This window comes from Phyllobates terribilis, unplaced genomic scaffold (assembly GCF_046119375.1).
Source record: "Phyllobates terribilis strain yellow unplaced genomic scaffold, ASM4611937v1 Scaffold_197__1_contigs__length_3575590, whole genome shotgun sequence".
Classification (NCBI taxonomy): domain Eukaryota; kingdom Metazoa; phylum Chordata; class Amphibia; order Anura; family Dendrobatidae; genus Phyllobates; species Phyllobates terribilis.
The window spans coordinates 1,776,531-1,800,111 of record NW_027362957.1 but is presented as its reverse complement, the minus strand read 5'-3'; positions in this window follow the sequence as shown (position 1 = coordinate 1,800,111).

Sequence of the window (23,581 nt, the reverse complement as noted above, 5' to 3'; positions counted from 1 at the left end):
GGTATACTTATAGCGTATCCCCCGGATTTATCATGGATCGCCAGAAACACTCTGTAATAAGACATTTTCAGGACCACCCCTTACCTAAATGAGGAGTCACTGATGATCTGTTGATATTAACAAGTATGGCAGCTAAACCCCCAGCAATGAGCTGCTATATTGCTGGGGAAGCAGCGTTTTCCATGCCCCCTATAGAAGGAGGATGACAATGTGATGGTACATATTTGTTGGGGGTCTTCCAGCTCTTTGCACTGCCCCCCCACTATGGCAGACTACAATGGAGCTCGCCCCCTATGTCACCCCTATGCTCTAGTAAGGCATGTAGATAGGGGGGCTCAAGTTGGGACATCTTTATGGGGCTCCATTTTTGGATCGTTTTGCCATTGACATGGTAGAATTACAGCACTTTGTAACAGAAATTTAGTAGCGTATGCCATCATTCTCTGTTGTCAGCTCTTTTGCTCCTGTTGAATTCGGGGGGGACATTGGAGTTGTAGGTTACTGGGGTCAGGGATGGCAGTATGGGGTCCTGGGTGGTATTTTAGTACATAGAGCAGTAGGTAATATAGATAAAATAAAAGGCTCCTTTTAAATGTGCGTCATAGAATTATAAAATGAGGTCGGGGTTTTGTCTTTTTATTGAATTAATTTGTTGTTGATGTTGTAAACTGGATCCATAAAAAGCAGTGAGAGTTTTAATGACAACACAGGGCGCGTGATGTCATCGACATCCCATGACATCACAGATGAAATAGAATGTGCACATTTCTAAACCGGAATCATTTTATGTCTTTAACCCCGGACAGCTTGAAGGAGACTGGTCCAGGTAAGCGTCTCTTCACACAATCTTGGGGTCCTGTTTACCCATCATGTAGCTGGGGGTGTTTGTGGTGAAGTTCAGCACTGCACCATGTTGCCCCCCAAAAAATCAGAGGCAACACGTCTGTGTCATGTGCTTATTGCTGTGATTGTCAAGGTGATGCCTTTAGGGATCGCTGACACTGCTGAGTAGCCGGCATATAACTCGGATGAGTATAGCACTCACTCCAATGTTATACTATGGGGCAGTGCCAACTAGTGTTTATTTTCTCATGCCAAGTCGGCATGAGAAAAAAATTGCTGCATGCTGCAATTGGCAGAGTATATCAGACGACGCACCCATACAAGTCTATGGATCCGTGAAAAACATCGGACTGCACTCAGATGTCATCCGAGTGCAGTCCAATATACGCCGGCTGACACACAATTGAGAAGATGGAGAAATTAAATGCTCCATCTTCTCCACATCTGTGATCCGAATCTCGCATGCGAGAGAATTGGATCACAAACACAATATTGTTGATATTTTCCATTGAAGTAAGGTCCCCCCTAAGGCGAAGGTCTGGACAGTAAGAAACCCTTCCAGTGTCAATGACCACCTAATGGTTCAAAAATATCTACCCCACTTTTTGCTATAAAGTGTAGACTGAGCATCCCAGAATGCCAAAGGGGATCCAGAAACCAGAATATTTAATACCTTATTTCAATCAGACTTCACCAATCTTTTTTTCTTTTTGGTTTGTCCCATAGGGCGGAACGTTAAGTCGTCTGAAGAAACGCAGTGAGAAGACATTCGTCTTGACTAGCGGAGAGGTTACTCCTTTGCTACAGGAGTCTGACAGGTAAGTGGACATTTTAACTCATCCATCAATTCCTCCCCTTGTAGATTTATTGCAGAATTGCCGTTTTAATCACCCAAAAAGCACATTGACCGGATATTTAACCAACTCACCACTTAGTTCAATCTAGCAATTTTAGGACTTCAATCCTGAAATACTTATTGGGTATAATGGCTTCACCGACTTAATTTCTAATATGTCCATTTTCCAACTTCAACCAAGAGGATATGCTGGTCTTGGAATATTTTCACTAGAACCGGTATAACTATGTCCATCATGCTCCTCCAGTTAGGAGGATAGACTGGGACATTGATGGTTTATCAGCCCCACACTGGCGAATCCAGATCCAACTTCCATTAGGAGGGCAGACTGCTATACGGTGGGGAAAATAAGTATTTAATACACTGCCGATTTTGCAAGTTTTCCCACCTACAATGAATGTAGAGGTCTGTAATTTTTATCGTAGGTCACTTCATCTGTGAGAGACCGAGTTTAAAAATAAAATCCAGAAAAATCACATTGTATGATTAACATTACATAATTCATTTGCATTTTATTGCATGAAATAAGTATTTGATACAATAGAAAAATAGAACTTAATATTTGGTACAGAAACCTTTGTTTGCAATTACAGAGGTCAGATATTTCCTGTAGTTCTTGACCAAGTTTGCACATAATAAAGCAGGGATTTTGGCCCTCTCCTCCATACGGATCTTCTCCAGATCTTTCAAGTTTCGGGGCTGTTGCTGGACAATATTGAGTTTCAGCTCCCTCCAAAGCTTTTCTACTGGGATCAGGTCTGGAGACTGGCTAGACCACTACAGGACCTTGAAATGCTTCTTATCGAGCCACGCCTTAGGTTGCCCTGGCTGTGTGTTTCGGATCATTGTCATGCTGGAAGACCCAACCACAACCCATCTTCAACGTGCTTACTGAGGGAAGGAAGATACATGACCCCATCCATCCTCCCTTCAATACATTGCAGTCTTCCTGTCCCCTTTGCAAAAAAAAGCACCTCCGAAGTATGAGGTTTCCCCCGCCATGCTTCATGGTTGGGAGAGTGTTCTTGGGGTTGTACTCATCCTTCTTCTTCCTCCAAACAAGGTGAGTGGAGTGGACACTAAAAAGTTCTATTTTGATCTCATCTGACCACATGACCTTCTCCCATGCCTCCTCTGGATCATCCAGATGGTTATTGGCAACTTCAAACAGGCCTGGATATGTGCTGGGGTGAGCACTGGACATTGTGTGCCCTGCAGGATTTTAATCCATGATAGCGTAGTGTGTAACTAATGGTAATGTTTGAGACTGTGGTGCCAGCTCTATTTAGGTCATTGACCAGGTCCTCCCATGTAGCTCTGGGCTGATTCCTGACGTTTCTCAGAATCATCCTTACCCCACGAGGCGAGATCTTGCATGGAGCCCCAGACCGAGGAAGACTTAGTCATCTTGTGTTTCTTCCATTTTCTAATAATTGCGCCAACAGTTGTTGCCGTCTCGTGAAGCTGCTTGCTTATTGTCCTGTAGCCCATCCCAGCCTTGTGTCTTTTATACAGGTAATAAGTTCAAACAAGTGCAATTAATACAGGTAATGAGTGCAGAGTAGGAGGGCTTCTTAAAGAAAAGCTAACAAGTATGTGAGAGCCAGAATTCTTGCTGGTTGGTAGGTGATCAAATACTTATTTCATGCAATAAAATGCAATTTAATTATTTAAAAATCATATAATGTGATTTTCTGATTTTTAGATTTTGTCTCTCACAGATGAAGTGACCTACGATAAAAATGACAGACCTCTACACTCTTTGTAGGTAGGAAAACTTGCAAAATCGGCAGTGTATCAAATACTTATTTTCTCCACTGTAGTGCTGTCCAACATGACACCATCAAGCTCATCTTACCACTCCATACCAGGAGGGTAGATTGGGGCATTAACAGTTTAATCACTTTGTGTCCACAAGGCCATCTCTTCCAACTAGGAGCCTTAACTGGACTTACAGTGGTTTTATTCAGCTTATTGCAGCCATGTCCAGCTTGCACCTCCAACAAGGAGAGTAAACTGAAATGTAGATGTTTATCAGCTTAAATGCTGAGCAGTCCATCCTATGACACCGGACCAGGAGGAGCAGCTGGACTTACACTGGTTTTGCTCAGCTCAGCCATACCCAACTTACAAATCCAACTTAAAGGATAACCTGGAAACTAAATGGTTAACCAACTTAAACGCCAACCAGTCCAATTTATGACTCCAGACCCCGAATATTAATTGAACTTACAATGATTTCATGTGTCTTATGACCAGTGGCGTAACTAGAGTCTGAATATATATATCCCGAATATGTCCCCCATTCTGCCGCTGTTCTTTATTGTATAAAAAAAAAACTAAGCCATTATACTCACCAGGGGTGTACATTCAAGTCATGGGGCTCCAGAGCAGAAGTATAACGCACTCCCCATAGTCCTTCATATAGTATAATGCATCCCATAGTCCTCCATATAGTATAATGCATCCCATTCTCCTCTATATAATATACTGTACAGCCCATAGTCGTCCATAAAGTATAATGCACAGCTCCTAGTCATACATGTAGTATAATGCACCCCATAGTTTTCAATAAAGTATAAAGCACCTCCACAGTCATACATAGTAGTATAATGCACCACATCATAATATATAGCAGTATAATTCACCCCCATAGTCATATATGGTAATATAATGTACCTCCATAGTCATATAAAGTAGTGTAATGCACCCCATAGTCATATATAGTAGTATAATGCACCTCCATAGTCATATATAGCAGTATAATGCACCCCCATCGTCATATATAGCAGTATAATGCACCCCATCGTCATATATAGCAGTATAATGCAAGCCATAGTCCTATATAGCAGTATAATGCACCCCCAGTCATATATAGTAGTATAATGCACCCCATAGACATGTACAGTAGTATAATGCATCCTCATAGTCATATATAGTAGTATAATACACTTCATAGTCATCCATAGAAGTATAATGCACCCCCATCGTCACATAAAGCAGTATAATGCACTCCATAGTCATATAAGGCAGTATAATGTACCCCCATATAGTTTATATAGTAGTATAATGCACCCCAAAGTCATATATAGCAGTATATTGCACCTCCTGGTCATATATAGTTGTATAATGTACCCCCATAGTCATATATAATAGTATACTGCACCCCCATAGTCATATATACTAGTATAAAGCATCCCATAGTCATATATAGTAGTATAAAGCACCCCATAGTCATATATAGTAGTATAAAGCACCCCATAGTCATTTATAGTAGTATAAAGCACCCCATAGTCATTTATAGTAGTATAATGTACCCCCATAGTCATATATAGTAGTATAATGCACCCCACTGTCATATCAGTATAATGCACCCCCATAGTCATATATAGTAGTATAATGCACCCACATAGTCATATATAGTAGTATAATACACCTTCATAGTCATATACAGAAGTATAATGCACCCCTATAGTCATCCGTAGTAGTATAATACAACCCCAATAGTCATCCGTAGTAGTATAATACAACCCCCATAGTCATATATAGTAGTGTAATGCACCTCCATAGTCATAAATAGTAGTAAAATGCACCCTATAGTCATATATAGCACTATATTGCACTTCAGTCATATATAGCAGTATAATGTACCCCCATAGTCATATATAGCAGTATAATGTACATCATAGTCATATATAACAGTATAATGCACCCTTATAGCCATATATAGTAGTATAGTATACCCCATATTCATATATAGTAGTATAATGTACCCCATAGTCATATAGCAGTATAATGCACCCCGTAGTCATATATAGTAGTATAAAGCACCTCATAGTCATATATAGTGTTATGGGTCCGGGGGGTAGAACCTCTGTGCTATGGTGCAAGGAGGGACCCAGAGGGGCGTAACTAAGTATCAACCCGGACCGACCCTGGTCGTACGGCGGCTAACGACTCCGTGACCAGTGAGGGACCGAGCCGAGGGACCAGGTGCTACTCTGGGGATGACCTTGTAAGGGAGCAGGTGACCTTCACGGTACAGATGGCAGGGACTGACCGGAATAGCAGGTAGGCACAGCAGGCAGGCTGGCGAGCAGGAGTCTCTAGGTGGGCTGGCAGGTGGTCACGGCAAGTGACGGCAGGAGTCTCTAGGTGGTCACGGCAAGTGACGGCAGGAGTCTCTAGGTGGGCTGGCAAGTGGTCACGGCAAGTGACGGCAGGAGCCTCCAGGAAGGCACGGCAGGTAACAGGCAGGTCACAGGCAAGTGCTCCCAGGTGAGCGGGCTGACAGGCACGGCAGGTACCAGGCAGGCAACAGGCAAGTGCTCCCAGGTGAGCGGGCTGACAGGCACGGCAGGTAACAGGCTGGTGGGCAAGACTGGTAGTCAGGCTAGCAGCGGGACCTGAGGGCTGAAGCAGAAGTCAGAAACACTGTGCAACAACTTTTGCTCGGGCACCTCCATTTTGGAGGAGGTGCCTTATATATGGGAGGACCCTCGGCTATTGGCCGAGGACTCCTTAGGACGGCGCATGCGGCCCCTTTAAGAGGGAGGGAGCGAGCGCGCCCTAAGCACAGTGCCCGGGGAGCTGCGCGCGCCGGCTGCAGGAAGAGGAGCGCTGGTGAACGCAGAGCGGGGAGCGAGGAGGTGAATGGGACGGCGTCTCTGCCTAGCAGGGGGCAGAGATGCCGATGCTACATATAGTAGTATGGCAACTTATTTAAAATAAATATTTAAATACTCTACCCACCTTCCCTTCACTCCCGCTCCGCAAGTCCTGTTGTGAAGCAGGCAGCTGACTTCGGCCTGTGACGGGAGTGCATGACGTTACTGCCATGCGCCCCGTCATGTGCTGGCCTATGATTGGCCGACAGAATGCATTGTCGCTAAAGGACCCAATAGGTATGACCACAGCAATACACTTCAACTGGATGTGCGTAGGAGGACACACATCTAATTAAAGGTTCTGCTGGTGTCGGCGGGCCCCTGATCCTCCGGGCCTTTGTGACTTGCTGCGACCGCAGTCGTTACTCCCCTACTAATCACAACCATGACCAACTTCAACTAGAAGGATAACTGGGACATAAATATTTTGCTAAGTAAAATGTCGACCAGTCCATTCTGAGACTCCCGACATCAGACTTAAAATAGCTTCATTCTGTTTAAAGCAACCATTTACACCTCCTACCAACAAGAGGCCAAACTGGGACATGGATAGCATATTGAACAGGTCTGCCTTTATCATCTAAGTATGAGGGATGGACTGGAAATTTGTTGGCCTCACCAGCTACCCTCAGGACTGTACTTTATTAAGGCACCTCCTTGTTGTTTGATAGGATCAGCCGTTATCACCCGGAAGTCATTCTTACCAATATCAGCAGAATTGCTAGTTAATGAAGCATTGAGACAGTAAAGAAAAGAAGCCTACAAACCACAATCGGCTGACATACCACTGAAAGTAGCCCGGGGCGGGCGGGCCCCACAGTCCGGACCCGGGGCGGGCGGGCCCCACGGTCCAGGCTCGGGGCGGACGGGCCCCACGGTCCAGGCTCGGGGCGGACGGGCCCCTCGGTCCAGGCTCGGGGAGGACGGGTCCCTCGGTCCAGGCTCGGGGAGGACGGGTCCCACGGTCCAGGCTCGGGGAGGACGGGCCGCACGGTCCAGGCTCGAGCGAACAGGCCCCAAAGTCCAGGATCGGGGCGGACGGGGGGCCCCACAGTCCGGAGTCGGGGCGGGTGGGGGGCCCCACAGTCCGGACCCGGGGCAGGCGTGGGTCCCCACTGTCCAGACCTGGAGCTAGACCCGGGGCAGGCGGCCGCAAAGGCCGGACATGGGGCCGATGGGCCCCACAGTCAAGACATGGGGCTGGCTGGCCCCACAGTCAGGACACGGGGCGGGCGGGGGGCCCCACAGTCAGGACACGGGGCGGGCGGGGGGCCCCACAGTCAGGACACGGGGCGGGCGGGGGGCCCCACAGTCAGGACACGGGGCGGGCGGGGGGCCCCACAGTCCGGATGCGGGGCTAGTCCCGGGGCAGGCAGCCCCACAGTCCAGGCTCGGGGCTAGACCCGGGGGCAGCCGGCCCCACAGTCCAGGCTCAGGGCGGACGGGCCCCACCGTCCAGGCCCGGGGCAGACAGGCTCCCCTTTTCCACTCGGGGCGGGCATGTCCCACAGTCCAGGCTCGGGGTGGGCGTGCCCCACAGTCTAGACACAGGGCTAGTCCTCGGGCAGGTGGCCCCACAGTCCAGACCTGGGGCTAGACCCGGGGCAGGCGGCCCCAAGTGCGGACACGGGGCGGATGGGCCCCACAGTCTGGACTCGGGGCGGATGGGCCCCACAGTCTGGACTCGGGGCGGATGGGCCCCACAGTCTGGACTCGGGGCGGATGGGCCCCACAGTCTGGACTCGGGGCGGAAGGGCCCCACAGTCTGGACTCGGGGCGGATGGGCCCCACAGTCTGGACTCGGGGCGGAAGGGCCCCACAGTCTGGACTCGGGGCGGATGGGCCCCACAGTCTGGACTCGGGGCGGATGGGCCCCACAGTCTGGACTCGGGGCGGATGGGCCCCACAGTCTGGACTCGGGGCGGATGGGCCCCACAGTCTGGACTCGGGGCGGATGGGCCCCACAGTCTGGACTCGGGGCGGATGGGCCCCACAGTCTGGACTCGGGGCGGAAGGGCCCCACAGTCTGGACTCGGGGCGGACGGGCCCCACAGTCTGGACTCGGGGCGGACGGGCCCCACAGTCTGGACTCGGGGCGGACGGGCCCCACAGTCTGGACTCGGGGCGGGCGGGCCCCACAGTCTGGACTCGGGGCGGGCGGGCCCCACAGTCTGGACTCGGGGCGGGCGGGCCCCACAGTCTGGACACGGGGCGGGCCCCACAGTCTGGACACGGGGCGGGCGGGCCCCACAGTCTGGACACGGGGCGGGCGGGCCCCACAGTCTGGACACGGGGCGGGCGGGCCCCACAGTATGGACACGGGGCGGGCGGGCCCCACAGTCAGGACACGGGGCGGGCGGGGCGGGCTGGCCCCACAGTCAGGACACGGGCGGGCTGGCCCCACAGTCAGGACACGGGGCGGGCGGGCCCCACAGTCAGGACACGGGGAGGGCGGGCTCCACAGTCAGGACATGGGGCGGGCGGGCCCCACAGCCCAAACACAGGGCTAATCCCGGGGCAGGCGGCCCCACAGTCCAGACCTGGGGCTAGACCCGGGGCAGACGGCCCACAGTCCGGACACGGGGTGGACGGGCCCCACAGTCCGGACACGGAGCAGGCATGCCCCACAGTCCAGACCTGGGGCTAGACCCGGAGCACGCGGCCCACAGTCCGGACACGGGGTGGACGGTCCCCACAGTCCGGACACGGGGGGAGCCACAGTCCGGACATATGGCGGACGGGCCCCACAGTCCAGGCTCGGGGCGGACGGGCCCCACAGTCCGGACGCGGGGCTAGTCCCGGGGCAGGCGGCCCCACAGTCCAGACCTGAGGCTAGACCAGGGGCAGGCGGCCCCACAGTTCAGACACGGGGTGGACGGGCCCCACAGTCCTGACATGGGGCGGACATGCCCCACAGTCCAGACCCGGGGCAGGCGTCCCCACAGTTCAGACTCGGGGCGAGCGGGGGGCCCCACAGTCCGTACCCGGGGCGGGCGGGGGGCCCCACAGTCCAGGCTCGGGGCGGACGGGCCCCACAGTCCAGGCTCGGGGCGGACGGGCCCCACAGTCCGGACACGGGGCTAGTCCCAGGGCAGGCGGCCCCACAGTCCAGACCTGAGGCTAGACCAGGGGCAGGCGGCCCCACAGTCCAGACACTGGGTGGACGGGCCCCACAGTCCTGACATGGGGCGGACATGCCCGACAGTCCAGACCCGGGGCAGGCGTCCCCACAGTCCAGACTCAGGGCGGGCGGGGGGCCCCACAGTCCGTACCCGGAGCGGGCGGGGGGCCCCACAGTCCAGGCTCGGGGCGGACGGGCCCCACAGTCCGGACACGGGGCTAGTCCCAGGGCAGGCGGCCCCACAGTCCAGACCTGAGGCTAGACCAGGGGCAGGCGGCCCCACAGTCCAGACACTGGGTGGACGGGCCCCACAGTCCTGACATGGGGCGGACATGCCCCACAGTCCAGACCCGGGGCAGGCTTCCCCACAGTCCAGACTCGGGGCGAGCGGGGGGCCCCACAGTCCGTACCCGGGGTGGGTGGGGGGCCCCACAGTCCGTACCCGGGGCTGGCGCGGGGCCCCACAGTCCAGACCTGGGGCTAGACCCGATGCAGGCGGCCCCACAGTCCGGACACGGCGCGGACGGGCCCATAGTCCGGACACTGGGCGGCCGCAGTCCGGATATAGGGCGGCCAGGCCCCACAGTCCAGGCTCGGGGCTAGACCTGGGGCGGCCGGGCCCCACAGTCCAAGCTTGGGGCGGGCGTGCCCCACAGACCGGAAACGGGGTTAGACCGGGGGCAGGGGGCCCCAAAGTCCAGACACGGGGCGGATGAGCCCCACAGTCAGGACACGGGGCGGGCGAGCCCCACAGTCAGGACACGGGGCGGGCGGGCCCCACAGTCAGGACACGGGGCGGGCGGGCCCCACAGTCAGGACACGGGGCGGGCGGGCCCCACAGTCAGGACACGGGGCGGGCGGGCCCCACCGTCAGGACATGGGGCGGGCGGGCCCCACAGTCCAGACCTGGGGCTAGACCCGGGGCAGGCGGCCCACAGTCCAGACACGGGGTGGACGGGCCCCACAGTCCGGACACGGGGCGGGCATGCCCCATAGTCCAGACCTGGGGCTAGACCCGGGGCAGGCGGCCCACAGTCCGGACACGGGGTGGACGGGCCCCACAGTCCGGACACGGGGTGGACGGGCCCCACAGTCCGAACACGGGGTGGACGGGCCCCACAGTCCGGACACGGGGTGGACGGGCCCCACAGTCCGGACACGGGGTGGACGGGCCCCACAGTCCGGACACGGGGTGGACGGGCCCCACAGTCCGGACACGGGGTGGACGGGCCCCACAGTCCGGACACGGGGTGGACGGGCCCCACAGTCCGGACACGGGGTGGACGGGCCCCACAGTCCGGACACGGGGCGGGCGGGCCCCACAGTCCGGACAGGGGGCGGGCGGGCCCCACAGTCCGGACACGGGGCGGGCGGGCCCCACAGTCTGGACACGGGGCGGGCGGGCCCCACAGTCTGGACACGGGGCGGGCGGGCCCCACAGTCCGGACACGGGGCGGGCGGGCCCCACAGTCCGGACACGGGGCGGGCGGGCCCCACAGTCAGGACACGGGGCGGGCGGGCCCCACAGTCAGGACACGGGGCGGGCGGGCCCCACAGTCAGGACATTGGGCGGGCGGGCTCCACAGTCAGGACATTGGGCGGGCGGGCTCCACAGTCAGGATACAGGGCGGGCAGGCCCCACAGTCCGGACACAGGGCTAATCCCGGGGCAGGTGGCCCCACAGTCCAGACCTGGGGCTAGACCCCGGGCAGGCGGCCCACAGTCCAGACACGGGGTGGACGGGCCCCACAGTCCAGATACGGGGCGGGCATGCCCCATAGTCAAGACCTGGGGCTAAACCCGGGGCTGGCGGCCCCACAGTCCAGACCTGAGGCTAGACCCGGGGCAGGCGGCCCCACATTCTAGACACGGGGTGGACGGGCCCCACAGTCCGGGGACGGGGCGGGCATGACCCATAGTCAAGACCTGGGGCTATACCCGGGGCAGGCGGCCCCACAGTCCAGACCTGAGGCTAGACCCGGGGCAGGCGGCCCCACATTCTAGACACAGGGTGGACGGGCCCCACAGTCCTGACACGGGGCGGACATGCCCCACAGTCCAGACCTGGGGCTAGACCCGGGGTGGACGGGCCCCACAGTCCGGACACGGGGTGGACGGGCCCCACAGTCCGGACACGGGGTGGACGGGCCCCACAGTCTGGATTCGGGGTGGACGGGCCCCACAGTCCGGACACGGGGCGGGCGGGATCCACAGTCCGGACACGGGGCGGGCGGGACCCACAGTCCGGACACGGGGCGGGCGGGACCCACAGTCCGGACACGGGGCGGGCGGGACCCACAGTCCGGACACGGGGCGGGCGGGACCCACAGTCAGGACACGGGGCGGGCGGGACCCACAGTCAGGACACGGGGCGGGCGGGACCCACAGTCAGGACACGGGGCGGGCGGGACCCACAGTCAGGACACGGGGCGGACGGGCCCCACAGTTAGGACACGGGGCGGACGGGCCCCACAGTCAGGACACAGGGCGGGCCCCACAGTCAGGACATTGGGCGGGCGGGCTCCACAGTCAGGATACAGGGCGAGCAGGCCCCACAGTCAGGACACAGGGCTAATCCCGGGGCAGGTGGCCCCACAGTCCAGACCTGGGGCAGGCGGCCCACAGTCCAGACACGGGGTGGACGGGCCCCACAGTCCAGATACGGGGCGGGCATGACCCATAGTCAAGACCTGGGGCTAAACCCGGGGCTGGCGGCCCCACAGTCCAGACCTGAGGCTAGACCCGGGGCAGGCGGCCCCACATTCTAGACACGGGGTGGACGGGCCCCACAGTCCGGATACGGGGCGGGCATGACCCATAGTCAAGACCTGGGGCTAGACCCGGGGCAGGCGGCCCCACAGTCCAGACCTGAGGCTAGACCCGGGGCAGGCAGCCCCACATTCTAGACATAGGGTGGACGGGCCCCACAGTCCTGACACGGGGCGGACATGCCCCACAGTCCAGACCTGGGGCTAGACCCGGGGTAGGCTGCCCCAAAGTCCGGACACGGGGTGTACGAGCCCCACAGTCCGGACACGGGGCGGCCACAGTCCAGACATAGGGTGGGCGGGCCCCACAGTCCACGTTCGGGGCTAAACCCGGGGAAGCCGGCCCCACATTTCAGACCCGGGGCGGGGGGCCCCACAGTCCAGGCTCGGGGCGGATGGGCCCCACAGTCCAGGCTCGGGGCGGATGGGCCCCACAGTATTGGCTCGGGGCCAACGGGCCCCACAGTCCAGGCTCGGGGCGGACGGGCTCCACAGTCCAGACCTGAGGCTCGGCCCGGGGCAGGCGGCCCCACAGTCCAGATACGGGGTGGACGGGCCCCACAGTCCTGACACGGGGCGGACATGCCCCACAGTCCAGACCTAGGGCTAGACCAGGGGTAGGCTGCCCCAAAGTCCAGACACGGGGTGACGAGCCCCACAGTCCGGACACGGGGCGGCCACAGTCCAGACATAGGGTGGGCGGGCCCCACAGTCCAGGCTCGGGGCTAAACCCGGGGAAGCCGGCCCCACATTTCAGACCCGGGGCGGGGGGCCCCACAGTCCAGGCTCGGGACGGATGGGCACCACAGTCCAGACTCGGGGCGGATGGGCCCCACAGTATTGGCTCGGAGCGAACGGGCCCCACAGTCCACGCTCTGGCCCCACAGTCCACGCTCGGGGCGGACGGGCCCCACAGTCCAGACTCGGGGCGGACGGGCCCCACAGTCCAGGCTCGGGGCGGGCGGGCCCATAGTTACGACACGGGGCGGGCGGGCCCCACAGTCCGTACACGGGGCTAGTCCCGGGGCAGGCGGCCCCACAGTCCGGACACGGGGTGGACGGGCCCCACAGTCCGGACACGGGGTGGCCATAGTACGGACATAGGGCGGGCGGGCCCCACAGTCAGGACACTGGGCCCACAGTCAGGACACGGGGCGGGCGGGCTCCACAGTCAGGACACGGGGCAGGCGGGCCCCACAGTCCGGACACTGAGCTAATCCCGGGGCAGGCGGCTTCACAGTCCAGACCTGAGGCTAGCCCTGGGGCAGACGGCCCACAGTCCGGACACGGGGTGGACGGGCCCCACAGTCCGGACACGGAGCAGGCATGCCCCACAGTCCAGACCTGGGGCTAGACCCGGAGCACGCGGCCCACAGTCCGGACACGGGGTGGACGGTCCCCACAGTCCGGACACGGGGGGAGCCACAGTCCGGACATATGGCGGACGGGCCCCACAGTCCAGGCTCGGGGCGGACTGGCCCCACAGTCCGGACACGGGGCTAGTCCCGGGGCAGGCGGCCCCACAGTCCAGACCTGAGGCTAGACCAGGGGCAGGCGACCCCACAGTCCAGACACGGGGTGGACGGGCCCCACAGTCCTGACATGGGGCGGACATGCACCACAGTCCAGACCCGGGGCAGGCGGCCCCACAATCCAGACTCGCGGCGAGCGGGGGGCCCCACAGTCCGTACCCGGGGTGGGCGGACGGGCCCCACAGTCCAGGCTCGGGGCGGACGGGCCCCACAGTCCAGGCTCGGGGCGGACGGGCCCCACAGTCCAGGCTCGGGGCGGACGGGCCCCACAGTCCGGACACGGAGCTAGTCCCGGGGCAGGCGGCCCCACAGTCCAGACCTGAGGCTAGACCAGGGGCAGGCGGCCCCACAGTCCAGACACGGGGTGGACGGGCCCCACAGTCCTGACATGGGGCGGACATGCCCCACAGTCCAGACTCGGGGCGAGCGGAGGGCCCCACAGTCCGTACCCGGGGCGGGCGGGGGGCCCCACAGTCCGTACCCGGGGCTGGCTGGGGGCCCCACAGTCCAGACCTGGGGCTAGACTCGGGGAGGGCGGGGGGCCCCACAGTCCAGACCTAGGGCTAGACCCGATGCAGGCGGCCCCACAGTCCGGACATGGGGCGGACGGGCCCATAGTCCGGACACTTTGCGGCCGCAGTCCGGATATAGGGCAGCCGGGCCCCACAGTCCAGGCTCGGGGCTAGACCCGGGACGGACGGGCCCCACAGTCCAAGGTTGGGGCGGGCGTGCCCCACAGTCAGGACACTGGGCGGATGTGCCCCACAGTCAGGACACTGGGCGGACGAGCCCCACAGTCAGGACACGGGGTGGGCGAGCCCCACAGTCAGGACACGGGGCGGGCGAGCCCCACAGTCAGGACACGGGGCGGGCGGGCCCCACAGTCAGGACACGGGGCGGGCGGGCCCCACAGTCAGGACATGGGGCGGGCGGGCCCCACAGTCAGGACATGTGGCGGGCGGCCCCCTCCCACAGTCAGGACATGGGGCAGGCGGCCCGCCCCACAGTCAGGACATGGGGCGGGCGGCCCGCCCCACAGTCAGGACACGGGGCGGGCTGGCCCCACAGTCCAGACCTGGGGCTAGACCCGGGGCAGGCGGCCCACAGTCCAGACACGGGGTGGACGGGCCCCACAGTCCGGACACGGGGCGGGCATGCCCCATAGTCCAGACCTGGGGCTAGACCCGGGGCAGGCGGCCCCACAGTCCAGACCTGGGGCTAGACCCGGGGCAGGCGACCCACAGTCCGGACACGGGGTGGACGGGCCCCACAGTCCGGACACGGGGTGGACGGGCCCCACAGTCCGGACACGGGGTGGACGGGCCCCACAGTCCGGACACGGGGTGGACGGGCCCCACAGTCCGGACACGGGGTGGACGGGCCCCACAGTCCGGACACGGGGTGGACGGGCCCCACAGTCCGGACACGGGGGTCGTCCCGGGGCAGGCGGCCCCAAAGTCCGGACACGGGGCGGAGGAGCCCCACAGTCTGGACACGGGGCGGAGGAGCCCCACAGTCTGGACACGGGGCGGAGGAGCCCCACAGTCTGGACACGGGGCGGGCGGGACCCACAGTCTGGACACGGGGCGGCCCACAGTCTGGACACGGGGCGGGCGGGACCCACAGTCAGGACACGGGGCGGGCGGGACCCACAGTCAGGACACAGGGCGGGCCCCACAGTCAGGACATTGGGCGGGCGGGCTGCACAGTCAGGATACAGGGCGGGCAGGCCCCACAGTCCGGACACTGAGCTAATCCCGGGGCAGGCGGCTTCACAGTCCAGACCTGGGGCAGACGGCCCACAGTCCGGACACGGGGTGGACGGGCCCCACAGTCCGGACACGGAGCAGGCATGCCCCACAGTCCAGACCTGGGGCTAGACCCGGGGCAGGCGGCCCACAGTCCAGACCTGGGGTTAGACCCGGGGCAGGCGGCCCACAGTCCAGACACGGGGTGGAAGGGCCCCACAGTCCACGCTTGGAGCGGACGGGCCCCACAGTCCAGACTCGGGGCGGACGGGCCCCACAGTCCAGGCTCGGGGCGGGCGGGCCCATAGTTAAGACACGGGGCGGGCGGGCCCCACAGTCCGTACACGGGGCTAGTCCCGTGGCAGGCGGCCCCACAGTCCGGACACGGGGTGGACGGGCCCCACAGTCCGGACACGGGGCGGCCATAGTACGGATATAGGGCGGGCGGGCCCCACAGTCAGGACACGGGGCCCACAGTCAGGACACGGGGCGGGCGGGCTCCACAGTCAGGACACGGGGCAGGCAGGCCCCACAGTCTGGACACTGAGCTAATCCCGGGGCAGGCGGCTTCACAGTCCAGACCTGGGGCTAGACCTGGGGCAGACGGCCCACAGTCCGGACACGGGGTGGACGGGCCCCACAGTCCGGACACGGAGCAGGCATGCCCCACAGTCCAGACCTGGGGCTAGACCCGGAGTACGCGGCCCACAGTCCGGACACGGGGAGGACGGTCCCCACAGTCCGGACACGGGGGGAGCCACAGTCCGGACATATGGCGGACGGGCCCCACAGTCCGGACACGGGGTGGACGGGCCCCACAGTCCAGATGCAGTGCGGCCACAGTCCGTACATAGGGCGGGCCCCACAGTCCAGGCTCGGGGCGGACGGGCCCCACAGTCCAGGCTCGGGACGGACGGGCCCCACAGTCCAGGCTCGGGGCGGACGGGCCCCACAGTCCGGACACAGAGCTAGTCCCAGGGCAGGCGGCCCCACAGTCCAGACCTGAGGCTAAACCAGGGGCAGGCGGCCCCACAGTCCAGACACTGGGTGGACGGGCCCCACAGTCCTGACATGGGGCGGACATGCCCCACAGTCCAGACCCGGGGCAGGCTTCCCCACAGTCCAGACTTGGGGCGAGCGGGGGGCCCCACAGTCCGTACCCGGGGCGGGCGGGGGGCCCCACAGTCCGTACCCGGGGCTGGCTGGGGGCCCCACAGTCCAGACCTGGGGCTAGACTCGGGGCGGGCGGGGGGCCCCACAGTCCAGACCTGGGGCTAGACCCGATGCAGGCGGCCCCACAGTCCGGACACGGGGCGGACGGGCCCATAGTCCGGACACTGGGCGGCCGCAGTCCGGATATAGGGCGGCCGGGCCCCACAGTCCAGGCTCGGGGCTAGACCCGGGACGGACGGGCCCCACAGTCCAAGCTTGGGGCGGGCGTGCCCCACAGACCGGAAACGGGGCTAGACCCGGGGCAGGCGGCCCCAAAGTCCGGACATGGGGCAGATGAGCCCCACAGTCTGGACACGGGGCGGAGGAGCCCCACAGTCTGGACACGGGGCGGGCGGGACCCACAGTCTGGACACGGGGCGGGCGGGACCCACAGTCTGGACACGGGGCGGGCGGGACCCACAGTCAGGACACGGGGCGGGCGGGACCCACAGTCAGGACACGGGGCGGGCGGGACCCACAGTCAGGACACAGGGCGGGCCCCACAGTCAGGACATTGGGCGGGCGGGCTCCACAGTCAGGATACAGGGCGGGCAGGCCCCACAGTCAGGATACAGGGCGGGCAGGCCCCACAGTCCGGACACTGAGCTAATCCCGGGGCAGGCGGCTTCACAGTCCAGACCTGGGGCTAGACCTGGGGCAGACGGCCCACAGTCCGGACACGGGGTGGACGGGCCCCACAGTCCGGACACGGAGCAGGCATGCCCCACAGTCCAGACCTGGGGCTAGACCCGGGGCAGGCGGCCCACAGTCCAGACCTGGGGTTAGACCCGGGGCAGGCGGCCCACAGTCCAGACACGGGGTGGAAGGGCCCCACAGTCCACGCTTGGAGCGGACGGGCCCCACGGTCCAGACTCGGGGAGGACGGGCCCCACAGTCCAGGCTCGGGGCGGGCGGGCCCCACAGTCCGTACACGGGGCTAGTCCCCTGGCAGGCGGCCCCACAGTCCGGACACGGGGTGGACGGGCCCCACAGTCCGGACACGGGGCGGCCATAGTACGGATATAGGGCGGGCGGGCCCCACAGTCAGGACACGGGGCCCACAGTCAGGACACGGGGCAGGCGGGCCCCACAGTCCGGACACTGAGCTAATCCAGGGGCAGACGGCTTCACAGTCAAGACCTGGGGCTAGACCTGGGGCAGACGGCCCACAGTCCGGACACGGGGTGGACGGGCCCCACAGTCCGGACACGGAGCAGGCATGCCCCACAGTCCAGACCTGGGGCTAGACCCGGAGCACGCGGCCCACAGTCCGGACACGGGGTGGACGGTCCCCACAGTCCGGACATATGGCGGACGGGCTCCACAGTCCGCACACGGGGTGGACGGGCCCCACAGTCCAGATGCAGTGCGGCCACAGTCCGTACATAGGGCGGGCCCCACAGTCCAGGCTCGGGGCGGACGGGCCCCACAGTCCAGGCTCGGGGCGGACGGGCCCCACAGTCCGGACACAGCTAGTCCCGGGGCAGGCGGCCCCACAGTCCAGACCTGAGGCTAAACCAGGGGCAGGCGGCCCCACAGTCCAGACACTGGGTGGACGGGCCCCACAGTCCTGACATGGGGCGGACATGCCCCACAGTCCAGACCCGGGGCAGGCTTCCCCACAGTCCAGACTTGGGGCGAGCGGCGGGCCCCACAGTCCGAACCCGGGGCGGGCGGGGGGCCCCACATTCCGTACCCGGGGCTGGCTGGGGGCCCCACAGTCCAGACCTGGGGCTAGACTCGGGGCGGGCGGGGGGCCCCACAGTCCAGACCTGGGGCTAGACCCGATGCAGGCGGCCCCACAGTCCGGACACGGGGCGGACGGGCCCATAGTCCGGACACTGGGCGGCCGCAGTCCGGATATAGGGTGGCCGGGCCCCACAGTCCAGGCTCGGGGCTAGACCCGGGACGGATGGGCCCCACAGTCCAAGCTTGGGGCGGGCGTGCCCCACAGACCGGAAACGGGGCTAGACCCGGGGCAGGCGACCCCAAAGTCCAGACTCTGGGCGGATGAGCCCCACAGTCAGGACACGGGGCGGGCGGGACCCACAGTCAGGACACGGGGCGGGACCCACAGTCAGGACACGGGGCGGGCGGGACCCACAGTCAGGACACGGGGCGGGCGGGACCCACAGTCAGGACACGGGGCGGGCGGGACCCACAGTCAGGACACGGGGCGGGCGGGACCCACAGTCAGGACACGGGGCGGGCGGGACCCACAGTCAGGACACGGGGCGGGCGTGCCCCACAGTCAGGACACAGGGCGGGCCCCACAGTACGGACATAGGGCGGGCGGGCCCCACAGTCAGGACACGGGGCCCACAGTCAGGACACGGGGCGGGCGGGCTCCACAGTCAGGACATGGGGCAGGCGGACCCCACAGTCCGGACACTGAGCTAATCCCGGGGCAGGCGGCTTCACAGTCCAGACCTGGGGCTAGACCTGGGGCAGACGGCCCACAGTCCGGACACGGGGTGGACGGGCCCCACAGTCCGGTCATATGGCGGACGGGCTCCACAGTCCGGACACGGGGTGGACGGGCCCCACAGTCCAGATGCAGTGCGGCCACAGTCCGTACATAGGGCGGGCCCCACAGTCCAGGCTCGGGGCGGACGGGCCCCACAGTCCAGGCTCGGGGCGGACGGGCCCCACAGTCCGGACACAGCTAGTCCCGGGGCAGGCGGCCCCACAGTCCAGACCTGAGGCTAAACCAGGGGCAGGCGGCCCCACAGTCCAGACACTGGGTGGACGGGCCCCACAGTCCTGACATGGGGCGGACATGCCCCACAGTCCAGACCCGGGGCAGGCTTCCCCACAGTCCAGACTTGGGGCGAGCGGGGGGCCCCACAGTCCGTACCCGGGGCGGGCGGGGGGCCCCACAGTCCGTACCCGGGGCTGGCTGGGGGCCCCACAGTCCAGACATGGGGCTAGACTCGGGGCGGGCGGGGGGCCCCACAGTCCAGACCTGGGGCTAGACCCGATGCAGGCGGCCCCACAGTCCGGACACAGGGCGGACGGGCCCATAGTCCGGACACTGGGCGGCAGCAGTCCGGATATAGGGTGGCCGGGCCCCACAGTCCAGGCTCGGGGCTAGACCCGGGACGGACGGGCCCCACAGTCCAAGCTTGGGGCGGGCGTGCCCCACAGACCGGAAACGGGGCTAGACCCGGGGCAGGCGACCCCAAAGTCCAGACACTGGGCGGATGAGCCCCACAGTCAGGACACGGGGCGGGCGGGACCCACAGTCAGGACACGGGGCGGGCGGGACCCACAGTCAGGACACGGGGCGGGCGGGACCCACAGTCAGGACACGGGGCGGGCGGGACCCACAGTCAGGACACGGGGCGGGCGGGACCCACAGTCAGGACACGGGGCGGGCGGGACCCACAGTCAGGACACGGGGCGGGCGGGACCCACAGTCAGGACACGGGGCGGGCGGGACCCACAGTCAGGACACGGGGCGGACGGGCCCCACAGTCAGGACACAGGGCGGGCCCCACAGTACGGACATAGGGCGGGCGGGCCCCACAGTCAGGACTCGGGGCGGGCGGGACCCACAGTCAGGACACGGGGCGGGCGGGACCCACAGTCAGGACACGGGGCGGACGGGCCCCACAGTCAGGACACAGGGCGGGCGGGCCCCACAGTCAGGACACGGGGCCCACAGTCAGGACACGGGGCGGGCGGGCTCCTCAGTCAGGACATGGGGCAGGCGGACCCCACAGTCCGGACACTGAGCTAATCCCGGGGCAGGTGGCTTCACAGTCCAGACCTGGGGCTAGACCTGGGGCAGACGGCCCACAGTCCGGACACGGGGTGGACGGGCCCCACAGTCCGGACACGGAGCAGGCATGCCCCACAGTCCAGACCTGGGGCTAGACCCGGAGCACGCGGCCCACAGTCCGGACGCGGGGTGGACGGTCCCCACAGTCCTTACACGGGGGGAGCCACAGTCCGGACATATGGCGGACGGGCCCCACAGTCCAGGCTCGGGGCGGACTGGCCCCACAGTCCGGACACGGGGCTAGTCCCGGGGCAGGCGGCCCCACAGTCCAGACCTGAGGTTAGACCAGGGGCAGGCGGCCCCACAGTCCAGACACGGGGTGGACGGGCCCCACAGTCCTGACATGGGGCGAACATGCCCCACAGTCCAGACCCGGGACAGGCGGCCCCACAAGTCCAGACTCGGGGCGAGCGGGGGGCCCCACAGTCCATACCCGGGGCGGGCGGGGGGCCCCACAGTCCAGGCTCTGGGCGGACGGGCCCCACAGTCCAGGCTCTGGGCGGACGGGCCCCACAGTCCAGGCTCGGGGCGGACGGGCCCCACAGTCCGGACACGGAGCTAGTCCCGGGGCAGGCGGCCCCACAGTCCAGACCTGAGGCTAAACCAGGGGCAGGCGGCCCCACAGTCCAGACACGGGGTGGACGGGCCCCACAGTCCTGACATGGGGCGGACATGCCCCACAGTCCAGACCCGGGGCAGGCTTCCCCACAGTCAAGACTCGGGGCGAGCGGTGGGCCCCACAGTCCGTACCCGGGGCGGGCGTGGGGCCCCACAGTCCGTACCCGGGGCTGGCTGGGGGCCCCACAGTCCAGACCTGGGGCTAGACTCGGGGCGGGCGGGGGGCCCCACAGTCAGGACACAGGGCGGGCCCCACAGTCAGGACACAGGGCGGGCCCCACAGTCAGGACATGGGGTGGGCGGGCCCACATGTCGCCCGCCTCCACAGTCAGGACATGGGGCGGGCGGGCCCCACAGTCCGGACACGGGGCTAATCCCGGGGCAGGTGGCCCCACAGTCCAGACCTGGGGCTAGACCAGGGGCAGGCGGCCCACAGTCCAGACACGGGGTGGACGGGCCCCACAGTCCGGACGCGGGGCGGGCATGCCCCATAGTCCAGACCTGGGGCTAGACCCGGGGCAGGCAGCCCCACAGTTCAGACCTGAGGCTAGACCCGGGGCAGGTGGCCCACAGTCCGGACACGGGGTGGATGGGCCCCACAGTCTGGACACGGGGCGGGCATGCCCCACAGTCCAGACCTGGGGCTAGACCCGGAGCAGGCGGCCCACAGTCCAGACCTGGGGCTAGACCCAGAGCAGGTGGCCCACAGTCCGGACACGGGGTGGACGGTCCCCACAGTCCGGACACGGGGGGGGGCCACAGTCCAGACATAAGGCGGGCAGGCCCCACAGTCCAGGCTCGGGGCTAGACCCGGGGGCAGTCGGCCCCACAGTCCAGTCCCGGGGCGGGTGGCCCCACAGTCCGGACCCGGGGCAAGCAGAGGATCCCACAGTCCGGACCAGGGGCGGGCGAGGGGCCCCACAGTCTGGAATCGGGGCGGGCGTCGGGCCCCCACAGTCCGGGCCTGGGGCTAGACCCGGGGCAGGCGGCCCCACAGTCCGGACACGGGGCGGCCGCAGTCCGGATATAGGGCGAGGCCTACAGTCTGGACTCGGGGCGGCCACAGTCCAGACATAGGGTGGGCGGGCCCCACAGTCCAGGCTCGGGGCTAGACCCGGGGCAGCCGGCCCCACATTTCAGACCAGGGGCGGGGGGCCCCACAGTCCAGGCTCGGGGCGGACGGGCCCCACAGTCCAGGCTCGGGGCGGACGGGCCCCACAGTCCGGACACGGGGCTATTCCCGGTGCAGGCGGCCCCACAGTCCTGACATGGGGCGGATATGCCCCACAGTCCAGACCCGGGGAAGGCGGCCCCACAGTCCGGACACAGGGTGGACGCAGTCCGGACATAGGGTGTGCGGGCCGCACAGTTCAGGCTCGGGGCCAGACCTGCGGCAACCGGCCCCACAGTCCAGACTCGGGGCGGGCGGGGGGCCCCACAGTCCGGACACGGGGCGGGCGGGCCCCACAGTCCGTACCCGGGGCTGGCGGGGGGCTCCACAGTCCAGAGCTGGGGCTAGACTCGGGGCGGGCGGCCCCACCGTCCAGACCTGGGGCTAGATCCGAAGCAGACGGCCCCACAGTCCGTACACGGGGCGGACGGGCCCACACTCCAGACACGGGGCGGCCGCAGTCCGGATATAGGGCGGACGGGCCGCACAGTCCAGGCTCGGGGCTAGACCCGGGGCGGACGGGCCCCACAGCCCAGGCTCGGGGCGGATGGGCCCCACAGCCCAGGCTCGGGGCGGACGGGCCCCACAGCCCAGGCTCGGGGCGGACGGGCCCCACAGCCCAGGCTCGGGGCGGACGGGCCCCACAGCCCAGGCTCGGGGCGGACGGGCCCTACAACCCAGGCTCGGGGCGGACGGGCCCCACAGTCCAGGCTCGGGGCGGACAGGCCCCACAGTCCAGACCTGAGGCTAGACCTGGGGTAGGCGGCCCCACAGTCCAGATACGGGGTGGACGGGCCCCACAGTCCAGACCTGGGGCTAGACCCGGGGTTGGCAGCCCCAAAGTCCGGACACGGGGTGGACGAGCCCCACAGTCCGGACACGGGGAGGCCACAGTCCAGACATAGGGTGGGCTGGCCCCACAGTCCAGGCTCGGGGCTAGACCCGGGGTAGCCGGCCCCACATTTCTGTCCTGGAGCGGGGAGCCACACAGTCCAGGCTTGGGGCGGACGGGCCCCACAGTCCAGGCTCGGGGCGGATGTGCCCCACAGTACTGGCTCGGGGCGAACGGGCCCCACAGTCCACGCTCGGGCCCCACTGTCCATGCTCTGGATGGACAGGCCCCACAGTCCACGCTTGGAGCGGACGGGCCCCACAGTCCAGGCTCGGGGCGGGCCCTGTGGGCGGGCCCTACAGTCCGGACACGGGGCTAGTCCCAGGGCAGGCGGCCCCACAATCCGGACACGGGGCGGACGGGCCCCAC